Source organism: Crassostrea angulata, chromosome 1 (genome assembly GCF_025612915.1).
Source record: "Crassostrea angulata isolate pt1a10 chromosome 1, ASM2561291v2, whole genome shotgun sequence".
NCBI lineage: Eukaryota > Metazoa > Mollusca > Bivalvia > Ostreida > Ostreidae > Magallana > Magallana angulata.
Window position 1 is genome coordinate 35,772,674 of NC_069111.1, and position 24,558 is coordinate 35,797,231.

A 24,558-nucleotide genomic window follows, 5' to 3' on the forward strand; every position below is an offset into this window, starting at 1 on the left:
CTGAACTGGCTGTGGATGCTTTAAAGTTTACCTCATTTCCTGTCTGTTCCACAGCAGATATAAAAATCACGTAGGACAGACTAGAATCAACGATCCACAGAGATTTATCATGATAATGTTCTGGTCACTTTTAATATATCTGAAATTTCTATTATTTTCTGTTTCTTATAGTTCTTAGGCTTTTTTCTCTATCATGTTATTTAGGTTCGTATATTCAAACGAATTATAATAAACTACTAGTATACTTTATACTTTATAAGTACCTCCAAGTCAAGATGTAGATAACACAAGTAAGAGCTGTAAATGATACGGAGAGAATAACACCAACCAGGGACATTGTTTTTAACGATTGTTCGTCTTCTGTCGCCTAAATATAAGAAATCTTGTTGTCACAGATTTTCGAGCGGAATTAACTAAAATTTATATTTACTGTAAGACAAAGACTAAGACAATATTTTTACATTGTTTTTACATATTTAATTTAGTTTGAATTGATACACATTGAAAGTAATTGTCCTAGTATGTCCTAGTATGGGAACTAGTAAGGTCCTCCACTGTTGTCTATTGCCACTTGGTCTTGACAAGAATGGACTGGTGAGGTCCTCCAAGGGACAATGTTCTCTACTGGCCACACAAGACGTCACCAATATTCGGCCACCATCGATGAAAGTGGTTTACACAATAGATGGAACAAGGAACCTGCTTCAACATAGTACACAAACACATTAAGTACATAACAAAAGCAACTGTGGCTTTTACACCAATACGCACCATACCTTACTTACAGGCTATACAGTCATGAATGACACACTTAGCATAGACGCTTATTACACACAAAATACTGATATACAGTCTTCAAGAAGACTTACTATAAAGCATGTTAGCTTTTCCACTCACAAAATACTAACTCAATTACTTAAATGCAGCGGTGCATAATACTACTCATGACTACAAAAGGAGTATGACCAGAATAGTCCGCCATACTTATAATAGATTCAAACACGTGTATCTAAACATAGACATTTAAATTCAAACGTAACAAATAAGCATAAAAACGATTGAAATACCATGACTGGGTGTTTTAGAACAGTAATGAACGAAATGACGATAAAATTGACAATTAATAAACCTCACCTCAGAAAAAGCCAGTACCAGGTTCACTTCAGAGTTAGCACACAGCTATTTCAATTAACAAAATACATAGTGACTGGATGGTATGCACTAGAGAAGTATAAGAACGTCCTTCCCTCTGGACTGCCGCGTCCAAACTGATACTGCACGGACTGGCGGGTTTAAGGCCCGGTGAACTGAGGTTCAATATGGGTATTTACAAATACGTAAAGACTAAAATACTAAGGGGCTCACCACGGGATATGTGGTTGAGTTAAAATACGAAACTAAATATATACAATGATGAATTTTAATGTGACACTTGTATTGCAATTTATTTACATATTATTTAATTTGAAAATCTTATCTCCAACGCCATCTTAAATTTCTTTTTGATCCAAATATTCAAAAGCATTAACTTACAGGAGAATATGGTCTCATCAGAATGGCAAAGTTGGTAAGATGGTTGCACTGACAAACTGTTCTTTTGTGATCACTATGGCTCACTTTACACCCTCTTTCTGTCCATTTGCTACATACATGTAAAACAGCACGACATCATATTTTAGTAATGATTAAGTGATAGGTTGCATTTTGTATCAAAATATATATTGAAAAAAAAATATAATTATAAAAGTAACTGGATAGTGATAGACATGCAAGTGTTATTACAAAAGTTTAAAAAAAAACTCTACCTTAGGGGAAAATCCAAAGAAACACAAACTGCATGCATTTCAGTAGATTCGTTCTTTTCATGTATAACAGGTAACCAATTATACATTGTTGACATATTCAGTATGAAAACAAATTATAAATTGTATTAAAATGAATTTCTTATTCTATTTGGTGCAATATTCGAAATAGTTTTGATATCTTACGTTTTTTATGTGTCCAAACGTTAGATTTAGAGGCGGTATCAATACTCCTAAATCATTTTGTGTTGTAAGGGACAGTATTGGAGAATTTACAAATTCTTTTTTCTTCGATGTCTGTTCTGATTTTCCTTCCATTGGATCCCTGTTATATTTTGGTTAGATCGATATAAATCATAGCTTTGTAACTTATTATATGCACAAAACATTCATCTGTAATGTCACATTTTCCTATGTAGGACACTAGTATAACAACTCAAAAATAATTACTAACATTGATAAAAGAAATAGAAGTTAGAGCAATTTAATGAAGTGATATAAAACACTTGACAACTAATCATTAAGAAATCTGAACTTACCTTACTGATTTAGATGGTGAAATATCTGACATCGTTTTATATATCACAGCTACATAGTTGATTGCTGTACAAAACAGGTTCATTTAGAAAACATATACATGTAGTCAGAAACGAATACACATATTTAAAGTGACAATGCAAATATTAGATAATCGCTTAGAACTCCCAAATTTCATAGATAAGAAATAACTTTAGGATAAACTGTTATAATACAACACTTTTGAATAAACTGCATGTGATTGGGATTTCATGTTTTTTAATAGTCAATCGTATATTCCTTGTAACAAACAGAATTTAATCACCGCAATGTGATTAAAATCAGTTTCTTCTTTTTTCACTACAAGAGGATCTGAAGAAATCCCACTTAAAATCACTTTCTGATGACCTTTGTTTAAGAATAAAATGTCAGCGATCTAGAGACGGTGCATTTGCTGAAAATAGACGCCCTACGGGAATCAAAAGAATGTATTCGAATAACTTCTGAAACAAGTAACTATAAAATGGAACCGATGATTTGATTGGTCAAAACAAATTTTATTAAAAGGTGACCTCAAGTTGGGTTTCTGTAGACCCTAGTGTAGCAATGTATCAACCTCTAATGATAAAACGCCATCTAATGATACAAGTATCAATAAGCGTTGCAATTGTAACCCCTTATGCTATAAATTCTTGCATTAACAGTTGACAGCATCAACCGCTCATGATAAATAGCCGCTTAATGATACAATTTTATCACTAAGCGTCGCAAATGCACAGCAGATCTAACGCTTAATGAAACAAGCCAAAAGCTACATGGTCAACCCCTAATGATAATGATTTATGTCTTTAAGCGTTGCATTTGCACTCTTAATGATATAACAATATATCTAAATGTAGAGCACTGGTCTGCAATGAACGTACGACTTGTTGTGAATGTCTTTAATGGTTATAATACAATATAAGTAAACGTTATATGCATCTATAAAACTCAATCAAAATCGAATTTATATCAAAGAACTCCTCCCTAACTTCTTAATAATACATTACGATGTTACTGCACATACGTGCATGCACGTGTGTATGCGTCCTTGGACTGTTGCCAAAACCTTTAGTAAAGAGAATTTTCCTTAAAAAACAACTACAATGGCACCAGTATGTCATTCATATGCATAAAGGTAGAACATATCTAAGTATGTATAGGTTAACACCATACTTTTCAAAATAGCATTTTTATGTCCCTATGAGAATGCTAAGAGATGTGATTATTTTATACCTGTTAAATGATAGCACCATTGATACATTTAAACCAAATCTGTGTGTTTTAAACATCTTAATAAAAAGAAAAATGCTAGGGCAAGTTACCAAATAGCGATCTATGTTACAGAATAACATACATGTATTTGCTTTGATTTAAAAAATTACAGTAGAAATAAGTGTCATATTCAGAAAAAAAAATATTGTCACCAAGCCCTTTGAAAAAATTATATAAACAGAATTACTTAAAAAATGGTTAAAGAATAAGTCTTACAAAGTCAGTTGGTATTCGACATGGTCAATTCATGGCTAAAATACTTATCTAGAAAAAATAAATTTAAGTCTTAGCTAGATATTCATTTCGTATACACTTTTAATCATATTGCAACCTGAAAGCACTGTCATCATAGAACATTTATCTAATAATATTATAGCATGCAAGTACAGTCTGCTGACATTCATCGTCAAACATTTTAAACATTTGTTATTGATACTTTAGAAAATATTTCTAGTGATCAATTAAATTTAAGTGTCAGTCGTAGAGTTATAAGCAAAATACAGAGCTCACAATGCTTTGTCATGTAAATAAGGCGAATGCCATGCTTTAGTTTACATTCAATATACCGGTAAAAGTTATTTTTCAAGCTGATTTTTCTCTCTTATAACTCGTTTTAGGCAGAAATAAATAGTTCCTAGCGATTATTACATTCAATTTAAGTCTTGTGACTCTGTGAATTGTGAGCTCTGTATCTCGCTTATAAATTGGCGACTAAAACTCAATTTTTGGTTGACTATCTAAATTTCCTTACTGAAAAACTGTAAACATTAAATTCGGAAAAATGATTTTTAACCAAAATCGTAACCATGTGTGTAGCTTGCAGTTAATGGCTATCGACATCGACATATACCGTTAAACATTATTTAATAATATTTAAGCATGTAGTACTGGCTGTAAAATTCACCTTTAAACATTTTGTTAAATATTGTAGCTTGCCGATATTAGCTAATGATATTCACCTTTAAACATTTCCTAATAGTATAGTGTATTACGTTACTGTCATATATGCTCTCTATAAACCGTTCATAGATATTGCAAAAAAAAAAAATAAGAAGCAAAGTCTTCAAGGAAAATCTTTCTTGAATCCAAATGATAGGTATTTATTAGTATTATTTCATAATCTACGATTGTATCTAAAACAAAACGATTAAAGAATATATTAAGAAACAATTTGTTTTGTAATCATTTTCCCCTAAGTAATCGACCGTGAAAAATAACGTTTGCACTTTTTTTCCCATTTATAGACTACCAAACTTAGTGAATGGAATTTGACCTTATACAAAATACTGATACGTTATACCAATAAGCTTATATAACATATAAAGCAAAGGAAACAAATATCTAAGGTTACAAAATTTAGCTCGCTTAAGCCGAAATCTCAAGTTAGTTATTCTGATAACAAGTTGTCCGGTCTCTGCTTTAGTCGTATACTTTTCTTATTTTCCTCTCCTCCTACAGAATCACTAGGTTAATTTCAAACAACTTGGCACAAAGCACTCTTGGGCCAAGAAAATTCAAGTGTGTACAAAAGAAGGACCACACCCTATTTTAAGGGAGATAAATAGGATATAATGGAAATTTATATTCATTTTTTATTAACCATTTGGTCATTTCATGGCCCCCAGGATAGGGTGGGGCCACAAATGTGAGGTGGGGTCGAAGTGTTAAATGGTAGAATATTATAGTGAAAATCTTTAAAAATCTTTTAACCAAGAACCAGATAAAACTTATTTGGAAACAGATTTATGTAGTTTTGATTCTAGTTTATTCAAATCATGACACCCCCCAGCCCCCAGAAGCAGGATAGGGCCACACCGGGGTATCAAAATTTTACATATTTGTTGCTCAGGTGAGTGATATGACCTAAACTTCTTCTTTCGTGATATTATGGGTTTAAAAACTGTTCAAAGTTGTTGAAAAGGATTTTGGTTTTTTGTATAAAATGTCTTTAAAAATCAATTATGTGCAGGAAAAATTTGTGTATTAGTTGGTCAATGATTTAATAAAAAAAAAAACACGCATAAAAAATAGATTTTTGAGATTAACATATAGCAGACTATATCTTTATAATGCACACATTCATTCTGAAATGGCATCAAACCCCCTGACATTGATTAAAAACTAACAACGAGAGAGGCGTGGACCACATTGCTCACCTAATTTCATAAAGCACTGGCCAAAACACATATATACACTGCTTAATAGAAAAGCTATGTATCTTATTCTTTTTCAGCACAGAACACTTTTAACTTTGAATACTTTCCTAGAGGATTTTTTAAATCAATATTTGCTATTTTGATTTACAAATAAGAATGCTTTAAACAAAATTTCATTGAATTTGAATGTTGGTCTCCTTTTGTATAAGTTTTGCAGTAATTTTACTTTTGGAAATAAATTGTTCTTAAATTTAAACAATTAATATATTCATATCTATTACGATGATTTCTACCAAATGTAAGAAGATAGAGGACACTGATCATGTGACTATCATTGCTTTGCTGCTTTGAAGTGCTAACTTTAATTTGTTACATGTAAATCATTAGTGATTTAATTTTATGATGTTTTGAGGGTTTTTTTCCAAGAAAATGAGCAAGTCAACCTTTGCACAATGTAGTCTGCTTCCTCTTTTTTATTAACTATTTCCCCTGCTATACTAAAAATTCTCTCAGAGGGAACTGAGGCTGCTGGTACTGCTAAAAAAAAATTGGCAACCTGTGATAAACGAGGGAAATAACTTTCATTTTTTTTTCACCATTCTAGTAGCGTAAGGTTGAAGTCGGCCTCTATAAGTTTACATCCAAATCTATTCAGTTCCATTTCTGCTGCTGCTGAGTTGTTCATTTTGGTTTCTCCTGTGCAAATAATATCAGCCAGCCAATCACCTGTATCAACAGACTTTTTCTGTATCTTTGAAGGTGGACTATAATCAATTTCCTCAACTGAATCTTCAACTACCAGTGTGGGGAGGGAGGGAAGTCTAGGTTAATTTTCCTCTTGTGGTATGGGGACGGTTTTCTCATCTGGTTTACTAGTATCCGTTTCTTTTTTTTAACATATAAGGTAACATTCAAGGGTATCAAAATGTCACGAAGCAACTTGAGTGCCATGTCTCTGTCTTCTTGACTCAAAAATGTTAGGTCCTTGGCAAAAGAATTCAGTGCAGAACATAGCAATGAGACCGATTCTGGTTTTGTTCTGTTCTTCATCTCAAAGGAAATCTTCTCCTTTACTTTCCTGATAGTAGGAATGGCGTCCTCTTCAATTTCAACTGCACGATATAGTTTTGTTACCATTGGTAGGACTTTCTGAATTGTTGGTGTGGTTTCAGAACATACTATAGTAGTTTCCTTTTCAAACGGGTCCAGAATGTGAACTAGACTTTCTACAACTGCATGTTCATCAAAGGTAAAAACACAATTGTTGATGGTTGTTGACGCTGACTTCGACAGACTTGGTTCATTTGCAAGAGCCATTAGACATGGATATTGCTCAAGAAGTCTGCGCAACATGTAGAGTGTCGAGTTCCACCTTGTGACAACATCAATCACTAACTTGTGACCTACAAGCTTTTCATCTAAGAGTAATCTTTGCTTTGCTTTTAACATTTCAGAAACACTGTTTGACTGATGAAAGAATGTACCAATCTTGCGAGCCTTGCCCAAAATTCTACCAACCTCTGGAAAAGCAAGGACATTTTTTACTATAAGGTTGATTCTGTGTCCATAACAGCCAAAGCGTTGCATTCCTAGGATTTCATATTTCTAGCATTGTCCGTTGTAGCAATTAATTAAGTGATGGACCAGTCTGCATGAACCTTTTTCAACTCCAAAGCAATGTTTTCTGATGTGTGAACATTTCTATCTTTATAGTACCAAGAACTGCATTTTTAGGACCCAATCATGGTCTATGAAATGAACAGTGGTGGTAAAATATGATTCTGTGTTGAGGCTGGTCCATCCATCGTGTGTGATGGCAACATTAGGAGAGTTCTTTAGATTCTATTTTAGCTACACAACCATTTCATCTTTTTTCTTCTGCAAACGGCTAAAGATAGTTTTTCTACTTGGTAGTTTGTATCTAACAATTTGAAAAAATGTTAATTTTATTTTGAATTTTATATGTTTTGATTTGAGTGTTTTGAACTAAAATATTAGTTATTGTAATTTTTCAAATGAATATTTTTTAATAAATTTTCTATTAAATGAGGTAACTGGTAGGTTACAAAAATTACCTTGGATCCAGAAGTCCCACAAACGATGTGAAATAATTATTGTCCACAATACTAACTGGCAACATTTTCCCAGCAACCAGCTTTGCTAGAGCATCATCAATATTTTTTTGCCTCTCGGGAGAAATTTTTCCCTTCGGTGTGGAACCTATATAATTGCTTATGGTTCTTTGGATTGGCGATGATTCTCTAGGGTGTTCAGACTCAATGTGATTTTTAAAGTCCGTTGTGTTTCCTAAGATGAAAATAATACTGTCGTAAGTACCAAATGAATACTAAACAGTTTAAAATACGATTGTTTATTTACCAGCAACGATAGAAATAATTACAGATTTAACATAGTAGGACAAAAATTTCATAGTCACCTTTATTGGCATATTTTTTAAAACATAATCGGCAAACTGCGTAGGTCATATCCAAGTTGGCTTTTGAAGCTGGTCCCTCGTTTTTCTTTAAAAAATCCGAAATACTTCCACACCTTGGAGTTAACGTTTGGATTTGGATATGGAAATATTTCCTGGGTAAGGTTATTGTTTGGATCATGATCTGCGGCATTTGCCTCGCACATGGTGCCGCCATTTTGTTTAACCCTATTTTTGTCTTGATGTTTGAAAAAAGTCAAGTCGTAGGAAGAATTTTCGTAAATTACGTTTTTTTTTTAATTCTTTAAAATTTTCGTAAATATAATCGCTTATAATAGAAGGTGCTATTGTCATTACTGTTTAATTAAGAGGAGATAAATGTGAGGTGATAATCATTCAATCGCCTGCATTGTCCCACGTTTGCTATAACTATGAAACATGCATCTTATTTTTTATATTAACGATGAGAGTCGCCATCTTCGGATACTTATACGTGAAGCGAGCTTCTTACTTTGCAGACTTTGCCATGCCATTTGAAGTAGAGTGGTTCGGAGTGGTATGACAGCCTCCCAACCCTGCTCAAACCTAATCTCCAAAATAGTGCGATACAGCCCGGACATCGTTGTCGTTTGTTTGGGGGTTAACGACCTTTCCAGTGGAGCAGAGCCGTCTACTCTCATTCACTGTCTGACAAGCCTCTTCCACAGAATAAGATATTTCACCCCCCGACAATCCGATATTTTCTACACGCAGATAGTCTGCAAGGGAAAATTTCGTTCTTCTCTACATCAAGAGAAATTTGACGCAAAGAGGAGAACCGTCAACAATAAGATGAAGAAAATCCTTGTCAGAACCTTCATCAGAATAGAGTCAGGTTTCCCAGACACGATCTACCAGACGAAATCCATTTCAACGATGCTGGGTCTGTCATATTCATGCTTTCCATAAACAGACATTAAAGAGTCGCTCCTTTGAGTAGACAATAAACGGCCCTTTTAAGGGCCTTTTACATTTTTCGATAAGCTACCTCATTAAAGCAATCAGAACATGTCTAACAACGGTCCAAAATGGCACACCCATCAAGTTACAACAATCTGAAATTCGTAATGAAAACAAAAATACATTTCATAATATTTAAGACACCAATATCAGCCCTCAGGTCCATGTACATGTACGACGTGATACAGATTTTGTCATACATTAATCTTTATAACTATAAATAGTATTTATTTAAACGTACATTCATGTTGGCGGACTTTTGTCAAGTTTTTTTCACAATGTTTAGCGTAGGCATAATACGATTTCTTTAAAATTCAAATGCGGCGAACGTAATGTTATGATGTAATTTTAGAAACTAGGGAACCTTTTTTATTTGCGGAAATTATGTTTCGATATACAATCAAGTAGGCAGACATTATGCAATGTTCACAATGTTTTGCGTAGTCATAATACGATTTCTCCAAAATTTCAAAGTGGCGGACATAATGTTACGACTATTAAAAAATAACATTTTTTAATGGCGAATATAGTGTTACGCGTTAGCGGATGTTGTGCCATTTTATTTTTCAATTTTAGCTAGGTTATTATATAATCTCTTTAAAAAAGTAACGGCGAACATAATATTACGACTTTTGGAAAATACAATTTTGTATTATACAATTACATCTACAAATAAAATTATATATTTTAATGAAAATAAACACAGATAACTGTAAAAATGTTAACAAAAAACCAAGGGTTTAAAGTATTCGTAAATATCTAGGTACAGTTTAAGTTATATTTTCCTCTGTTAAAAGCGATTCTTAAAAATTTCACACGTAATTCAAATGTAACATTAATTTGCACGAAAATACTCATAAACTAAGAATCTATACAGAGTTTCCGAATTAAACCTTTATAAGTGTGAGTCATAGACAGTACGTTTTCCCGTAATTTTCATAAAACTGAGCAGAAAATACTACTTAATTCATCGGTGTTTTTTTGACAATAGAAAACTGTCTCTGCAGTTGTCGATGAACCTCACATTTTTATTATGTGATATTTCATTAGAACATATTAATTTCATTATTAGCGATGGCTGAAGACACATTTTCCTCTTCAAACAACTACCAGAAAATGCCCCGTTTTCATCACTTTCGTCTTAATCTAGAAAATATGCCGAAATTTTGAAGTCATGATTATTTGCTTGAAACAAGATATAAGTGTATTACTTGGTTCTTTATATACACACATATTCAAGAAAGTTTGTGTGTATTTTTATCAGATTAAAACAACTTTTGAAGTTTAAGGCGAATATTGAAAAACAAACTGTTCATTTTTCTCTCTGTAATAGCTGTGCAAGTCTAATTTTCCTGGCATCAATCTTTGTCTTTCTTTCCTAGACTTAAAAAATTGGCTAGAGTTCTACATTTTGGTATGTTATAAATCATTAAGAGTGCAAATGCAACGCTTAATGATATAAATGTTTATATCATTAGGGGTTGACCATGTAGCTTTTGGCTTGTTTCATTAAGCGTTAGGTCTGCTGTGCATTTGCGACGCTTAATGATAAAATTGTATCATTAAGCGGCTATTTATCATGAGCGGTTGATGTTGTCAACTATTAATACAAAAATTTATAGCTTTAAGGGTTGCAATTGCAATGTTTAATGATATTTGTATCATTAGAGGGCGTTTTATCATTAGAGGTTGATACATAGCAACAATTAAAAAATTGAGCAAATGGAGGATCGATCTGATATTAAACTGACTGTAAATCACCGCAGCGTAATTGTAAATAGGAATAATTTTAATTCGGTAATAATTTTAATTCATACCCTTTTCCGATTTCATGTCTTGTTTTGGTAATTCAAGGAATGTTGGAATTTGTTCGGAATTTCCAGAAACGTTGTTGGTGGATATTTCTGGGAAACATTTCAGTTTCATCTATTTTGGTTTGTTTTATTGTCAGTTTTAGAGGGAAAAAATGAATATTTAAGTTTAAAAAGTTCACTGCAAAAACTATATATTACTTTTTAAACAAATTAATACGCGCAAGATTACCGAAAGTTGAACCACTAAATTGTGTTGTCGATACAGTGTCGCTTTGTATCACAACCTCGCTTAGCCGTTCCATATTCTTTAGGATGGAGCTTGCGTCTTTTCCGGTCTAAAATTAAAACAAAAACAAAAACCAAAATAAAATAAAATAATATAATATTTGAAGACTTCAAATGCTATTTTGTTTATAAATAAAGACAGTTTACATACATACTACAATTATAGTCGATTATGTATGATTGTAGAGACAGTTAATGAACGCATAACATACTATTGAAGACAATATGGGTGTTAACTTCACTGGTTTTGATCATTTCATCCTTTCAAAAAGTTGTTACAAGAGAAAGAATAATAAAGTATTGGTTGAAACATTGATCACACTCTCTTCTTTAAGACCTTGGCAAAAAGAGCTAAGTCCTCTTTTTTTTTAATTCAAACTAGAAATCCTACTTTACTTTCCATTTCTGAATTTTATTGTTGGGTGTGTTAAATGTGTTACTTTTCAAATTGCTCATTCTGCAAGCTAAAATTCGTCTTAATAGACCTCTCTCTTTATGATGTTTAATAAGTTTTTTAATATTTGTATTTACATTTACCTTATCACTGACCGTTGTCCACGATTTAGAGTTGTTAGCTGATAAAACGTTGTCAATAACAGCATAAAACACCTTTTAAATAAAATTCAATAATTTTACAAAATATATATAAAAAGCCATCACAATAAACTACCATAACAACACATTATGGCTCTTTGTTAACGCACGTTTTTGAATAAATTATTATTCACAGTCCATATTGATTTTGTTTGTTAATTGTATGAATAGTTATGAGATTCAAACGTGACAAAAACTGAACGTGTTTTAAACAAATTTTCATAAAACTGCTGTTAATTTAAAGTATTTAGATTTTATGTAAAAAAAAAAAAACCTTTATTGAAAATCGAAAGAATGTCTGAAAACACCACTGAATCGAATTTTTTTTCGCATATACTGGATTGTTCAAGGTAACAGTTGGTAAAGCGCAGATTTGTTCTATAGTCCTTCTACACGCATGTCCTTTAAATGGCTAAATCATGAGCAAAAATTTAGTCTTGTCTCTTTACCAGTTAATTAAAAAGGTTAACATGGTATATTACAGTGCATTGCTTATAACTTTAAGATTATATATAAACAATTGCATTGCAGACTTTAAAGCACCAAAATAGAACATTTATCAAATATACAATGAAATAAAAGTCAAGACGTTCAACAAAAACTATATGTTGGTTTTTTTTAATCTTTGTACAGAACGTAAATAACAAAAAATGAATTAAGAAGCGAACTGAACTTGCTTGCTTGCTCTGAGGTAAATAAAAAAACGTGAAAAAGGCAATGACGATTCTAAACTCATTGCCTAAAGTATAGTTAATGCTAAACAGTTATTACATTAACACTGACAAAAATGTTTACTATATATCAAAAATATCTTGTAGACATAAAAGAATATTAATGACCTCCTTCTCAATAGTCGACCCTGTGACGTCAACAATTTTCTCCAATATGTCAAGAGAGGAGCTCAGATCCCTAGCACTGAGTTCATTGGTAGATGATGTAATGTTCTTCATCATCTGTAAGGTGTTGTTGACCGCCTTTTGAACTTTCTCGGTATTTTGTATTTCATCTTCTATTATATCATCCAACTGTGAATTTAAAATCCGCTTCAAACTGATGGTTCAATCAAACAATAAATGCTTAAAAATTGCCATTTTTGAATTGGCCAATTTTAATTAGCTAATTAACTTAATCAGGCGTGAAGTTGGCAGTCGATTGATTACTTTAGAGCGATCGGCGACAGTAGCAACACCTTCTTTAAGAATGTGAACAAATGTTTATAATGTAGCTGTTCTTTTTTATAGTTTCTTAAGTAGTTTAATAGTAGCTTTAGATTTTGTTTTCTTTGTTTTGTACTCATGTAATTTATTTTTTGGTCCTGAAGAAGGGACTGGTTGTCCCGAAAATTTGACAATTTATATTGTTTTATATATATATATATATATATAAAATAAGGGCAAGTACGTAAATTGAGAACGACAAACCTAATTTGCTAAAACTAAATGAATGATCGCTATGACACAATTTGTTCTACGTCATACATTCGCACTTTATATATGGCATATACTGAAGGCCCCTTCTACTATTAAGCATGCTAAAATACGATTTTCATAATTAACATTATTCAACATGCACACATGTCTTACAAGGATGTCACGGTGCTGTATATTAGCTCGTTATTTAATCTATAACCATTTACATAGATTAAACGCGAAACTTCCGCAAGTAAACGCAAAATGTTCGGGATATAACGGTTTATTTTTGCAAATAAACGCGTAACTTTCACACGTAATTGCGTAACTTTCGCTTTTTAACATATAGTTAAAAGTTGTCTTATAATTCAAGCACGTAATTTACTCATAATTATTTTTTGAAATATTTTTCGAAAACTGAAAATTGTACGTAGTTGTAACGACCGACGTTTGAAAATGACTTATTAAGATAACACACAAAGATGAACAAATACTATTAGCAAATGGACACAAATTGTTACAAATGATTTCGTTTTAGCTAGCCGTGGTGTTTATCTATTGTTATATTAAAACATGTTATACTTTATTTCATCTGGTAACACAGACCCATCCTTTGTGATAACAAGACTTCCGTTGTTGACATCAAACAAAGACTCTGGATTTGTGACTGTACATTGAAGATTTATTTTGTCACCACTCAGTATTGAAAAGTCGTATGTCGGGTTCATATGAAGCACCAATCTAGGAATAACTGCACAAAAACAGTAAAATAAATCTTTGTTCTATATCAACTGCGCTATTACATGTTCAAATATGTTGCTTCAAGCTATGGATATACAGGATATACACCTGTTATAAATTATCTTACAAAACACATAAAATTAGTAAAGTCATTTTGTTCACAAAGAGCAGTGTACCGTAACTACTATTCTAAAGCAAAAGTCTGACACAATAGTTGCAAAACATTGTCTTGTTGTATAAATATGATATTTTTTAAATGCAAGTCATTGTTTTTTTTTTTAACAATTCCAACCTTTAAGTGTCATTTCCCTTGATACATAGGTCACTTTATTAGACACTCTAAATTCCCATGCTCCTACAATTATTAAAGCAAAAATGAATTAAAGTTATATACATTTATTTGTTAAGTGATTACAAATTACAAATTGTAGATGCACTCTTTTTTTACCCATATCATGTACATGTTTAATATTGTGCACGTGACTTTTGTTCATTGTCATTCATTGCATCTTTCAATAAATGACCATTTCTATTCTCTTAAGAGGAGATATGTTAAATATTGATGGTGGTTGGTAAAGCAAGCATACATAAACAATAAATAATTGTTTCATACATTTGCCAAGGAATTAGATGATAGTAAATTTAAATGTATCCTTTTGTAATTACCCATATCTCGCTGTAAAACATTTCTGATATCTAAAGTATGTAATGATGTGTTATTTTCTGCTTTAAGTGACGTTATTTGGTATCTATTTGGTGGATTGTTAATCACGTATCCATTGTGAAACCACTTGATCTCGTACATAGTTTTACTTCTCAATTGAAATTTAAACCAGACAGAGTTTCCTTCATGTAGTACTAAGTTACTGCCTTCAAAGTTGAGTATTTGTAGCACATCTAAAAAAACAAAACAAATAGTTTATAATTATGCTGTGATCTAAAGGATATTAAAGAGTTGGTCGTCGTAAAAATAGTCTTCTGTGTTTTAAAAGGAAAATCAGCCTTTGAATTGCCTCCCATACTGCCAGTCTATTTTTCACAGATATTACAACAAAGAAAACCTTAGTTTTTGTTAATACTAGGTTGCCGTTACAACGATTTTCTTTTTTCAGTATTTTGAAATATTTGAAAAATTTTGAGTATAGTATAATATTATACTTACATGTATCATTTGTACAGTTCATTCCGCTATACCCGTTCGTACAACTACATTTATATTCGTTGATCAAATCTATACAAATCCCATTGTTCTGACATGGTAGAGATTCACACTCGTTAATATCCGTAGGAATAAAAATGTTTTAACATTTATTTATCGGAACTAATAGTAAAAATAACAAAAGGTATATGCTTTTTAGGTTACGTCACACCAGAAAAAATATATGCTTGAATTTAGGTGGGAATGTCAGAATTACGAAATTCATTTATTCGCATTTCAAAGCAAAATCAAGAAAAAGATGGTTGTTCGTCAACTATACACCTATTAACACAAAGATAATCAATAACAATTATCAGCATTGTTCAAATTGCATGTTCACTGTTTTATCCATTTTATTTTAAAATAAAATCGTCTTTTACTCCATGAATTACGTCAAGATATCTGAAACGGAACTTCAAATATGAAAAGATGTTCTGTGACGACCCAGAGGATTTTGCTATGAAAAACAGTAATCCCAACCCTTACATGTAAATTTCCAACTAATCGTAAAGATGCTCAAACTAACCAATTTTACAGTTCGTTCCATTAAATCCATCCGTACAGTGACACTGGTATTCATTAATCAGATCTATACATGTTCCATTGTTCCGACAAGGTTGAACTTCACACTCATCGATATCTGTAATGACGATTATACAAGGCATTTAACCATTCAAGCGAAAAAAAAAGTTTTCTGACAAATAGTTTTTTTTATATTTCCAGAGACAAGAATAGTAAGCATTAATAGTGCTTACCGTTTTCACAATTTGTTCCATTGGATCCTAGCACACAATTACATTTGAAGTCGTTGACCAGGTCTTTACAAGTTCCATTGTTTTGACAAAAATCAGGCATGCAGTCATTGATATCTGTATGCGCAAGCAAAATTTTATTGCTCAAATATGAATAGAATTTGTAAAATTTTAAAAATCTAATACTAAAAATATAAACAGAATGAAATAATGCTCACATTTGGGACCGTGATTAAAACATTGAATGTTATTGACATTTAAATTTGATTTAAATTAAAGATGTTGTTAACTGCAGAATTTCAATCTCCTCGCCCAAGAAAAGATAAATCCGTACTTTTGCCACCCGAAAACTCTCGGGAATCTCTATACGTTCAGTAATGAGAAAAGAAATTTTGGCGGTAAACTAAGTTACTATAAAATGTCTGGAAAAATTTTCGTCCGATTGTAAGAATTATAACATTATTCATTCCAATATATTAAGCATATGCTTTAATTATCATAATTTAATCCACAATTGTTTAAACACATATATATTTCCTTTCATATAGTCTTTTGTAGAAATGCAAATAGTTTGATGTATACAAAACAATGCTATGCTGAAATTCTTAGGCAACGACCCATTAATTTTGAAGGAATGGTGCGCAAATACAATTAATGAATTATGAGTATTTGGATTATTGAATAAAAAGATAATAAAAAAAACTAATATGTCAACATGTTAACACAGTTTTTACCTTAACATTTTAGAGAAGAAAAAAAATATTTAAAATTAATCACTGTTTCAACAGTTTTGATCATCATGAATTGTTTATTTTAAAATTACTAAATACATTTTTTTATTACAAGTCTTTTTTTTCTAAATTCAATGGTATTGCTCTAGCGGTCAGTATGAAGTAATTGCAGTAAAGATCGAACAATTCATTGTCCCCAAACCTCCCATTATGATTTTAAAGACCACAGAATAAATATTCATTGAGACAACAGATCTATATATATATACATACATATATATATATATATATATATATATATATATATATATATATATATATATATATATATATATATATATATAGACATTTTAAACTGAATTCTATTTATTTATTTTAAAATAAGATTGCCAATAATTCAAATTGCTTCCCTTTATATATATATATATATATATATATATATATATATATATATATATATATATATATATATATATATAGAAAATTTGAAAAACGAAAGACAACACAGAGTAAAACGTTAGCGCTTTCATTCAATCTTCAGACGTTTTTAAAATAACAATTACGTTACTTGGTGACGTCTACAATACAATGACGTCATAGTTAAAGTTATGATTTTGGATTTAACTATATATATATATATATATATATATATATATATATATATATATATATATATATATATATATATATATATATATAATTATATATTTATATCTATTTATTTATTTATTTCATAGAGCGGTACAGAGGATTTTAGTTTTTCAAATTTGAATTGTTATAAATAACAATGATATGAGTAAAATAAGTTCTAAAATATTTATAAATAATATTATTATATATATTTATTATATATTAAAGTTTCATTAGATTTTTTTTAAACTACACTCTATATTATAAAATTAGGCTCGAACAAGAATAAACTTTAGCAGAAAAGAAGAAATTCGGACTAAATTTTGTGAATGTTTTCCACTTAAATATTTTTGGTAGCACTTAAATAACAAGATGCCTACGGGCCACATAGCTCACCTGAGCAACAATAGGCATGATATAATCAGCTTCATAGAGTCATAATACCAAATATCTGGACAATGTGGTATAATACATGTAGATCCTGTACAAAAAATCTGTTTTCCCGGAGGATATTATTATATTTATAATCAAGTCATTTTTCTAACAAAATGATTTTATAGTCATACCACATTCAGCATTGCAGTTCTAAAAAAGACCCTTAACAATTGTTTATATACAGGATATAATTATAAACCTACATCAAACTCTGAACCCCTTGTGAAGCCCAATAATCGCCCGGGGGCGATTTTAAAACAATTTTAAAGAATCAGGAATATATAAAAATGATTGCATATAAGTGAAAGCATAAATAATAACATTTCAGTTTTTGTGAATAATTAAAATGTTTTCCTTTGTACAACTGAACCCCCAATGTGGCCCCATTCTACTCCTAAATATTGTGATTTGAATAAATTTGAATCTACACAAACAGAAGTTGCTTTCACTAAAGTTATAGCTTTTCTAGTTCTCAAAAAGACCCTTAACAATTGTTTGTATACAGGATATAAACCTACATCAAACTCTGAACTTCTTGTGAGGCCCAATAATCGTCCAGGGGCTAAAGTTTAAACAATTTTAAAGAATCACAAATATATCAAAATGATTGCATACAAGTAAAGGCATATATAATAACATTTCAGTTTTTGTGAATAATAACAAATGTTTTCCTTTGTACAACGGAATCCCCAATATGGCCCCATCCTACTCCTTGATACTGTGATTTGAACAAATTTGAATCTACACTATCTGAAGTTGCTTTCACTAATGTTACAGCTTTTCTAGGCAAATGTTTTTTTAGAAAAAGATATAAAGATATTTCTCTATATATTCCTATGTAAAAATTCACCCCCACCCCCCCACCCCCCGCCATTGTGGTCCTACCCTACCCCCGAGGGTCATGATTTCACAACTTTGAATCTTCACTACCTGAGGGTTCTACACAAGTTTCAGCTTTCCTGGCCAAATGGTTTCTGTGGAGAAGATTTTAAATATTTACTCTATATATTCATATGTTAAAAAATCCTACCCTCGGGAGTCATTATTTTCAAGCTTTGAATCTACACTACCTGAGAATGCTTCCACACAAGTTTCAGCTTTCCTGGCCAAATGGTTCTTGAGAAGAAAATTTTTAATGATTTAGTCTATATATTCCTATGTAAAAATTTGTCCCCCCTCATTGTTGCCCAAACCCTTCCCAAAGGTCATGATTTTCCCAATCTTGACTCTACGCTACCTAAGAATGCTTCAACATAAGTTTCAACTTTCCTGGTCAAATGGTTCTTGAGATGAAGATTTTTAAAGATTTACTCTAAATATTCTCATGTAAAAAGTTGACCGCCCCCATAATGGTCCCATCGTACCCCCAGGAGTCACGATTTAGGTAGTGTAGATTCAAAGTTGTGAAAATCATGACCCCCGAGGGTAGGGTATGGCCACATTGGTGGTCGAATTTTACATGGGAATATATAGACCAAATCTTTAAAAATCTTCTTCTTAGGAAGCATTCAGCCAGGAAAGCTGAAACTTATGTGACAACATCTTCAGGTAGTGTAGATTCAAAATCTAATTGGTTTAAGGTCATGACATACTTTTAGGTCATAGGCAATTTTCGAGTAAATTAAGATTTTCTAATGTCTCCCCATGAAAAATATATGGACAGACCCGAATTTTGTACATTTTTCCTGCCAGAATGATATTGGTTCAATGTCATGACTCACCTTCTGGTCATAAGCAATTTTTTTGTGAAGTAGGAACTTCTATTGTCTCCCCATAAGAAAGATATGGTCCAGGCACAAATTTTGCACTTTTTCTTCCAGTGACCTTCACAGGATGAACCTCTGCCATTCAATTAACTGAAATGTGACTGAACGGTAGCTGATAGGTGACTGAATGACATATAATTCATCCTGAGATTAACCTTGCCCGGATAACCTTTGTTCAAGGTCACACACTCTCAGGCCATAAGCAATCTTTATGTGAAGAATGAATTTCCAATTTCCAAAGTCTCTTTATTGGAAAGACATGGACGGGACCCTTTCTGCCAGTGAACTTGATAGCCTTTTGTCAAGGTCATGACACACCTTCAGGTCATAAGCAATCTGTGTGTGTAGAAAGAACTTTAAATGTCTCTCCATAAGAAAGATATGGGCCGACCATGAATGATGCACTTTTTCTCCCCGGGACTTAGACCTTGCCCGAATGACCTTTGGTCAAGGTCATGACACATTCTCAGGTCATAAGCAATATTTTTGTAAAGTAAGAACTTCCAATGTTTCTCCATAAGAAAGATATGGACTAGAAAAGAATTATGCACTATTTCTGCCAGTGATCTTGACCTTGCCTTAATAACCTGAGTCAAGGTCATGACATACCCTCAGGTCATAAGCAATATTTGTGTGAAGTAAGAACTTCCAATAAGAAAGATATTGACCGGACACGAATTTTGCACAGACGGACAGACAAAGAAAGTGATTCAAACATATGTACATGTATATACACTCCCCAAACGTATAAGTAGTAGTTAATTAAGTTCTATATACTCTCAATGTTATCCTCATTCAGAATATTTGTTAATTTAAATCAAAATGGGTAGAAATTGAAAAACTGATAGGGAAACCTTGGAGTGAATATCTTTATAAACTGTTGAACCTGTTGCTCAAAACCTAATCTATTTAGCTACAATGCCCTTCATAAACACTTTTCAAAGAGTCATATTTTTATAATGAAAAAGCAATTCTCAATCATATGGTAAAATTGAGGGGTATTTTTCTTAATAAAAAAAATGAAAGACCACTAACAAAAATAGAAGTTTATTAGCCTAGCGTTTTACATTAAAGAAAAAAAACCCCACTATAATCAAAGATCCAAACAAATGTAGCAGTATAGAGAAATAATGACGGACCAGACCGGGATTCAAACCCAGACCCCCGATCCTCCAGCCAGGTGCTCTACCAACTGAGCTCTCTAGCGCCGGTAGTTGAACCGGTCTGCTCGTTACATTTATCCCCCTTAACATGATCTTCCCTTCGAATATCATCCCAGGCTCCTTCTCTAGAAGGGGTTCACCAGTCAGTCCCAATGGTTAGTCACAGCACCAAGTGTAACGGGATGGGAAAAATAATGACTGACTAGACAGGTATTCGAACCAGCCCACTCAAATGAGCTTTTTGGCACCGGTATTCGAACCGGTTTGACCGTCACACCTATAACATCTCAATTTTATAATCATCAGTGGATTTTTTTAATTCGGAGTAAAAGTCATCATTTACTGTAAGACGTATTATAAAAATACCTTATCCCACCTCCACCGTACCCCATTCCGACTCAAAAATGTTTAAATCTTTAAATTGTGCTTACTGTTTTCACAGTTTGTCCCGTTGAATCCTGGCACACAATCACAATGGTAGTCACTGACCAGGTCTGCACAAGTGCCGTTGTTTTCACAAGGATCTGGTTGACAGTCATCAATATCTGTAAATTAATACAAGCATTCGGAGAGTAAGGGTATTACATGATCAATATATGTGACCGTCCGGTACCTCTAAGTTTTGAGATAATTGTCGCTTTTTGTGCTTAACGAAAAAATTCTGCAATGATTATTTAAAGGGCAAACCCGATTGGTAATAAACAAGGAGTAGTTGAAAAATGAATTTCGTCATCATTATTGGGTCCATCTTGGTTTTTCTACATCGAAAAATAACCTTTTTGTATAATGCTTACTAGATGATTGCGACCCTATGCTCCCCAAGGAGCGAACAGGATTAAGTTACTAGATGATTTAGTTGAGGTTGTGTCCTCAAGATCATTTTTTTCCGTGTGGGTTGTAAAAAAATGACCCCGTAGAATAGCAACTCTATATTTGTACATACTTTATATTCACTGATTTGGGGTGCAATATTTTTGGCTTAAGGTGGTTACAGGGGTTCGGGGTGAGTCCCATACTGCCTGTATTGTACTTAATTTATAGAAATATATATTATTTTCGTATCAGCTCGTCCAAATAACTATCTTTAGTGCGCTTTTTTGATCACTTTTTATTGTCTATCATTCTTATCTTAGTCTGTCTTTAAATTGTTATCAGAGTGACTAAGGTGACCTTTTGCTGTTGCTCTTTGTAAGTTGCCGTGGGTCGCCCGTTAACAATTTCATATTTTTAACTCTGTGCCAAATATGCAAAAATGCCGTATTTCCAAAATCTACTCCCACGGATGTAGAACAAAAATTTAGATTATAATGATGTCCATGAAGCCCTTTACCAAAATTGTGAAATTCATGGCCCCTGAAATGGGGTTCAGGCCCTAGGGAGGGCCATTTTGGCCATATGGTGATTATTTGTGAAATCTTTAAAAATCCTCTTCGCGGGTATGTAATGGTTGATTTAACTTCATATGATATGACGACAAAATTAACTTTGACACTACGATATCGATAGTTCTCGGCGAATGTATCGTTCTGTTTAATAGCGAATGTTAACAAAAAGAAAAACGTACGTTTCCTTTACATAAATGCTTCTGTTAACACTGAGTATCAAATAATAAGCATTTTAAAGCTTCACATAAGGTGTATGACTATTTATCAATAAACGGTGGTTTGGAGATTATTCCATCTACGTGTCAACTAATCAGTTGAGATATTTTCGCAAGTAAAGTTTTGCGTGAAGTTACAAAAAACCTTTAAAAAAAAAACAAATAATAAGTTGTATATACATTGACAACGGAAGCTCAAGATATATTTTTGTTTCTTTAATTGAAGCATGTTACTGATAATAAACGATCATTAATCATTGAAAACACCTTATATGGGTGACAATAGCTGTACATTTAAGTTTTCGAGAGACCAGTCATTAATAACCCTCATAATGACATGAAAAATATTTAAGGTGAACTCAAACGGTTTCTAGATTCATAAACAATTTCTTTCATCAATACTCATATTGTAATCATATATCATATTCATTTCTTTTTACTATATTATTGAAACAACATTGTTCATTTTGTTCAATTGCAAATGCAGTGTACATTTTATGTAAAGATCTTATAATTTGTTTTATAGTACACATATAAATAAAGGTCTCCTTTGTGCTTATGAATACAATCTGTCAATTGACATATCGATCTTTTTGTTATGTAAAGATACTGTATGATATCATTAGGCCGTTTTTTTCTTGTAACATTTAAACTTTGTGTTTGACAAAGTTGAAGGAGTTTGATCATTTTACTTTATGACTCACAGTAGTTTAATTGTTTTGTGTGTGTGAGAGAGAGAGAGAGAGAGAGAGAGAGAGAGAGAGAGAGAGAGAGAGGGCAGGAAAGAAAAAGAGAGAAAGGTACGAATGTGCATCATGCCGGGGGAAACTTTCCAGTTGATCCAATTTTGTGTAAATCGCGCTTAAGAAGTAAACATTTGCTTAATTTCGAGGTTAGGGCGATATGATTTAACAATATTTAACATAAACGGAACATTTCTATAAAGCCCTTATAAATATAATTTTGATTTATTGTCATTAATCACTTCGAAACGGTTAACACCTTCACGGTAACTGCGGTACTGCTCTTTTCCAGGGCAAAATGACGTGGTGTTATGAAATATGACGTAGCGTTAATTGTTTTTTTTACGTCATTTAATTATCTACCTACTAAAATTTCGGCAAAGTATTCGGCAAAGTATATCATTTTGCCCTGCAATAGAGCAGTACCGCAGTTATCGTGAAGGGGTCTATTAATTCACCAAAAAGTTCGTCGAAAATAAAAATTAAATCAGATTTTGCTATCACTATTTCAAGCTAAATCAATAAAAATAGGACTCATCCAACTTACTATTAGTGCAATTAGTTCCATTAAACCCGTCCACACAAAGACATTTGTAATCGTTGATCAGATCTACACAAGTTCCATTGTTCTTACAAGGCTGTGATAAACATTCATCGACATCTGAAAAGATGAACGAACAATTCATTTACCAATTTTTGCAAAAACATGAAGAAAAATTTTGAGAGAAACGTAGCTTTCGACATTTCCAGAGATAAGATAAATATGTTCTAATTTTGCTCACTGTTTTCACAATTTTTCTCATTGAATCCTGCCACACAATCACATTGGTAATCATTAACCAGGTCTGTACAAGTTCCATTGTTTCGACAAGGACCTGGCTGGCAGCCATCAATATCTATGTGTTCAAATAAGACTTTATTGAGAAATATATGAGATAAAAATACTTTAACAGACAAAAATTATACGCACCTAGTGGAACATACATGAACTGAAGCATAATGTAAAATCATTCTCCACCTATTTTTATGTCTTTTAAACCCTTTTTATACAAAATAGCATTTGATGGTTCTGACACGATTATCCTTTAAGTATCCCATTTCAATTATGAAATTTTCCTGTTAAGTACCTCATTATTTTCTACCAATTAGATTTAGGTAATTTCCCATCTTTAATGCAGCAAAGTTTATAACTTCCTAGACATCCTCTCCTTTTTCCATTTTTTGGATGATTTAGCATTTATTTTGTGAATATTACATAATTTCAATGTATCCTTGCAGTAATGATGTCTAATTATAGATATTGTCGAATGTTTTTGTGCTTTTTGTGCTACTCTTTATAGCTTTTAACGATGTGTTGTATAGTGGGTACTGTAGTGGGTGCATGTAATGTCAGAACTACAACTGTATGTGTCAAAATAACATCATAAGAAATGAAACTATCAACATAGAATATCTAATTAAGACAAGCAGCTGGCA

The 24,558-nt window shown here is 32.2% G+C and overlaps 1 pseudogene; it reads right to left on the reverse strand.

Annotated features, from left to right (window-relative positions):
- LOC128192266 (adhesion G protein-coupled receptor B1-like) overlaps positions 1 to 24,249 on the reverse strand; it is a 29,950-nt pseudogene extending 5,701 nt beyond the window's left edge.
- Positions 24,250 to 24,558: the final 309 nt, after the last annotated feature.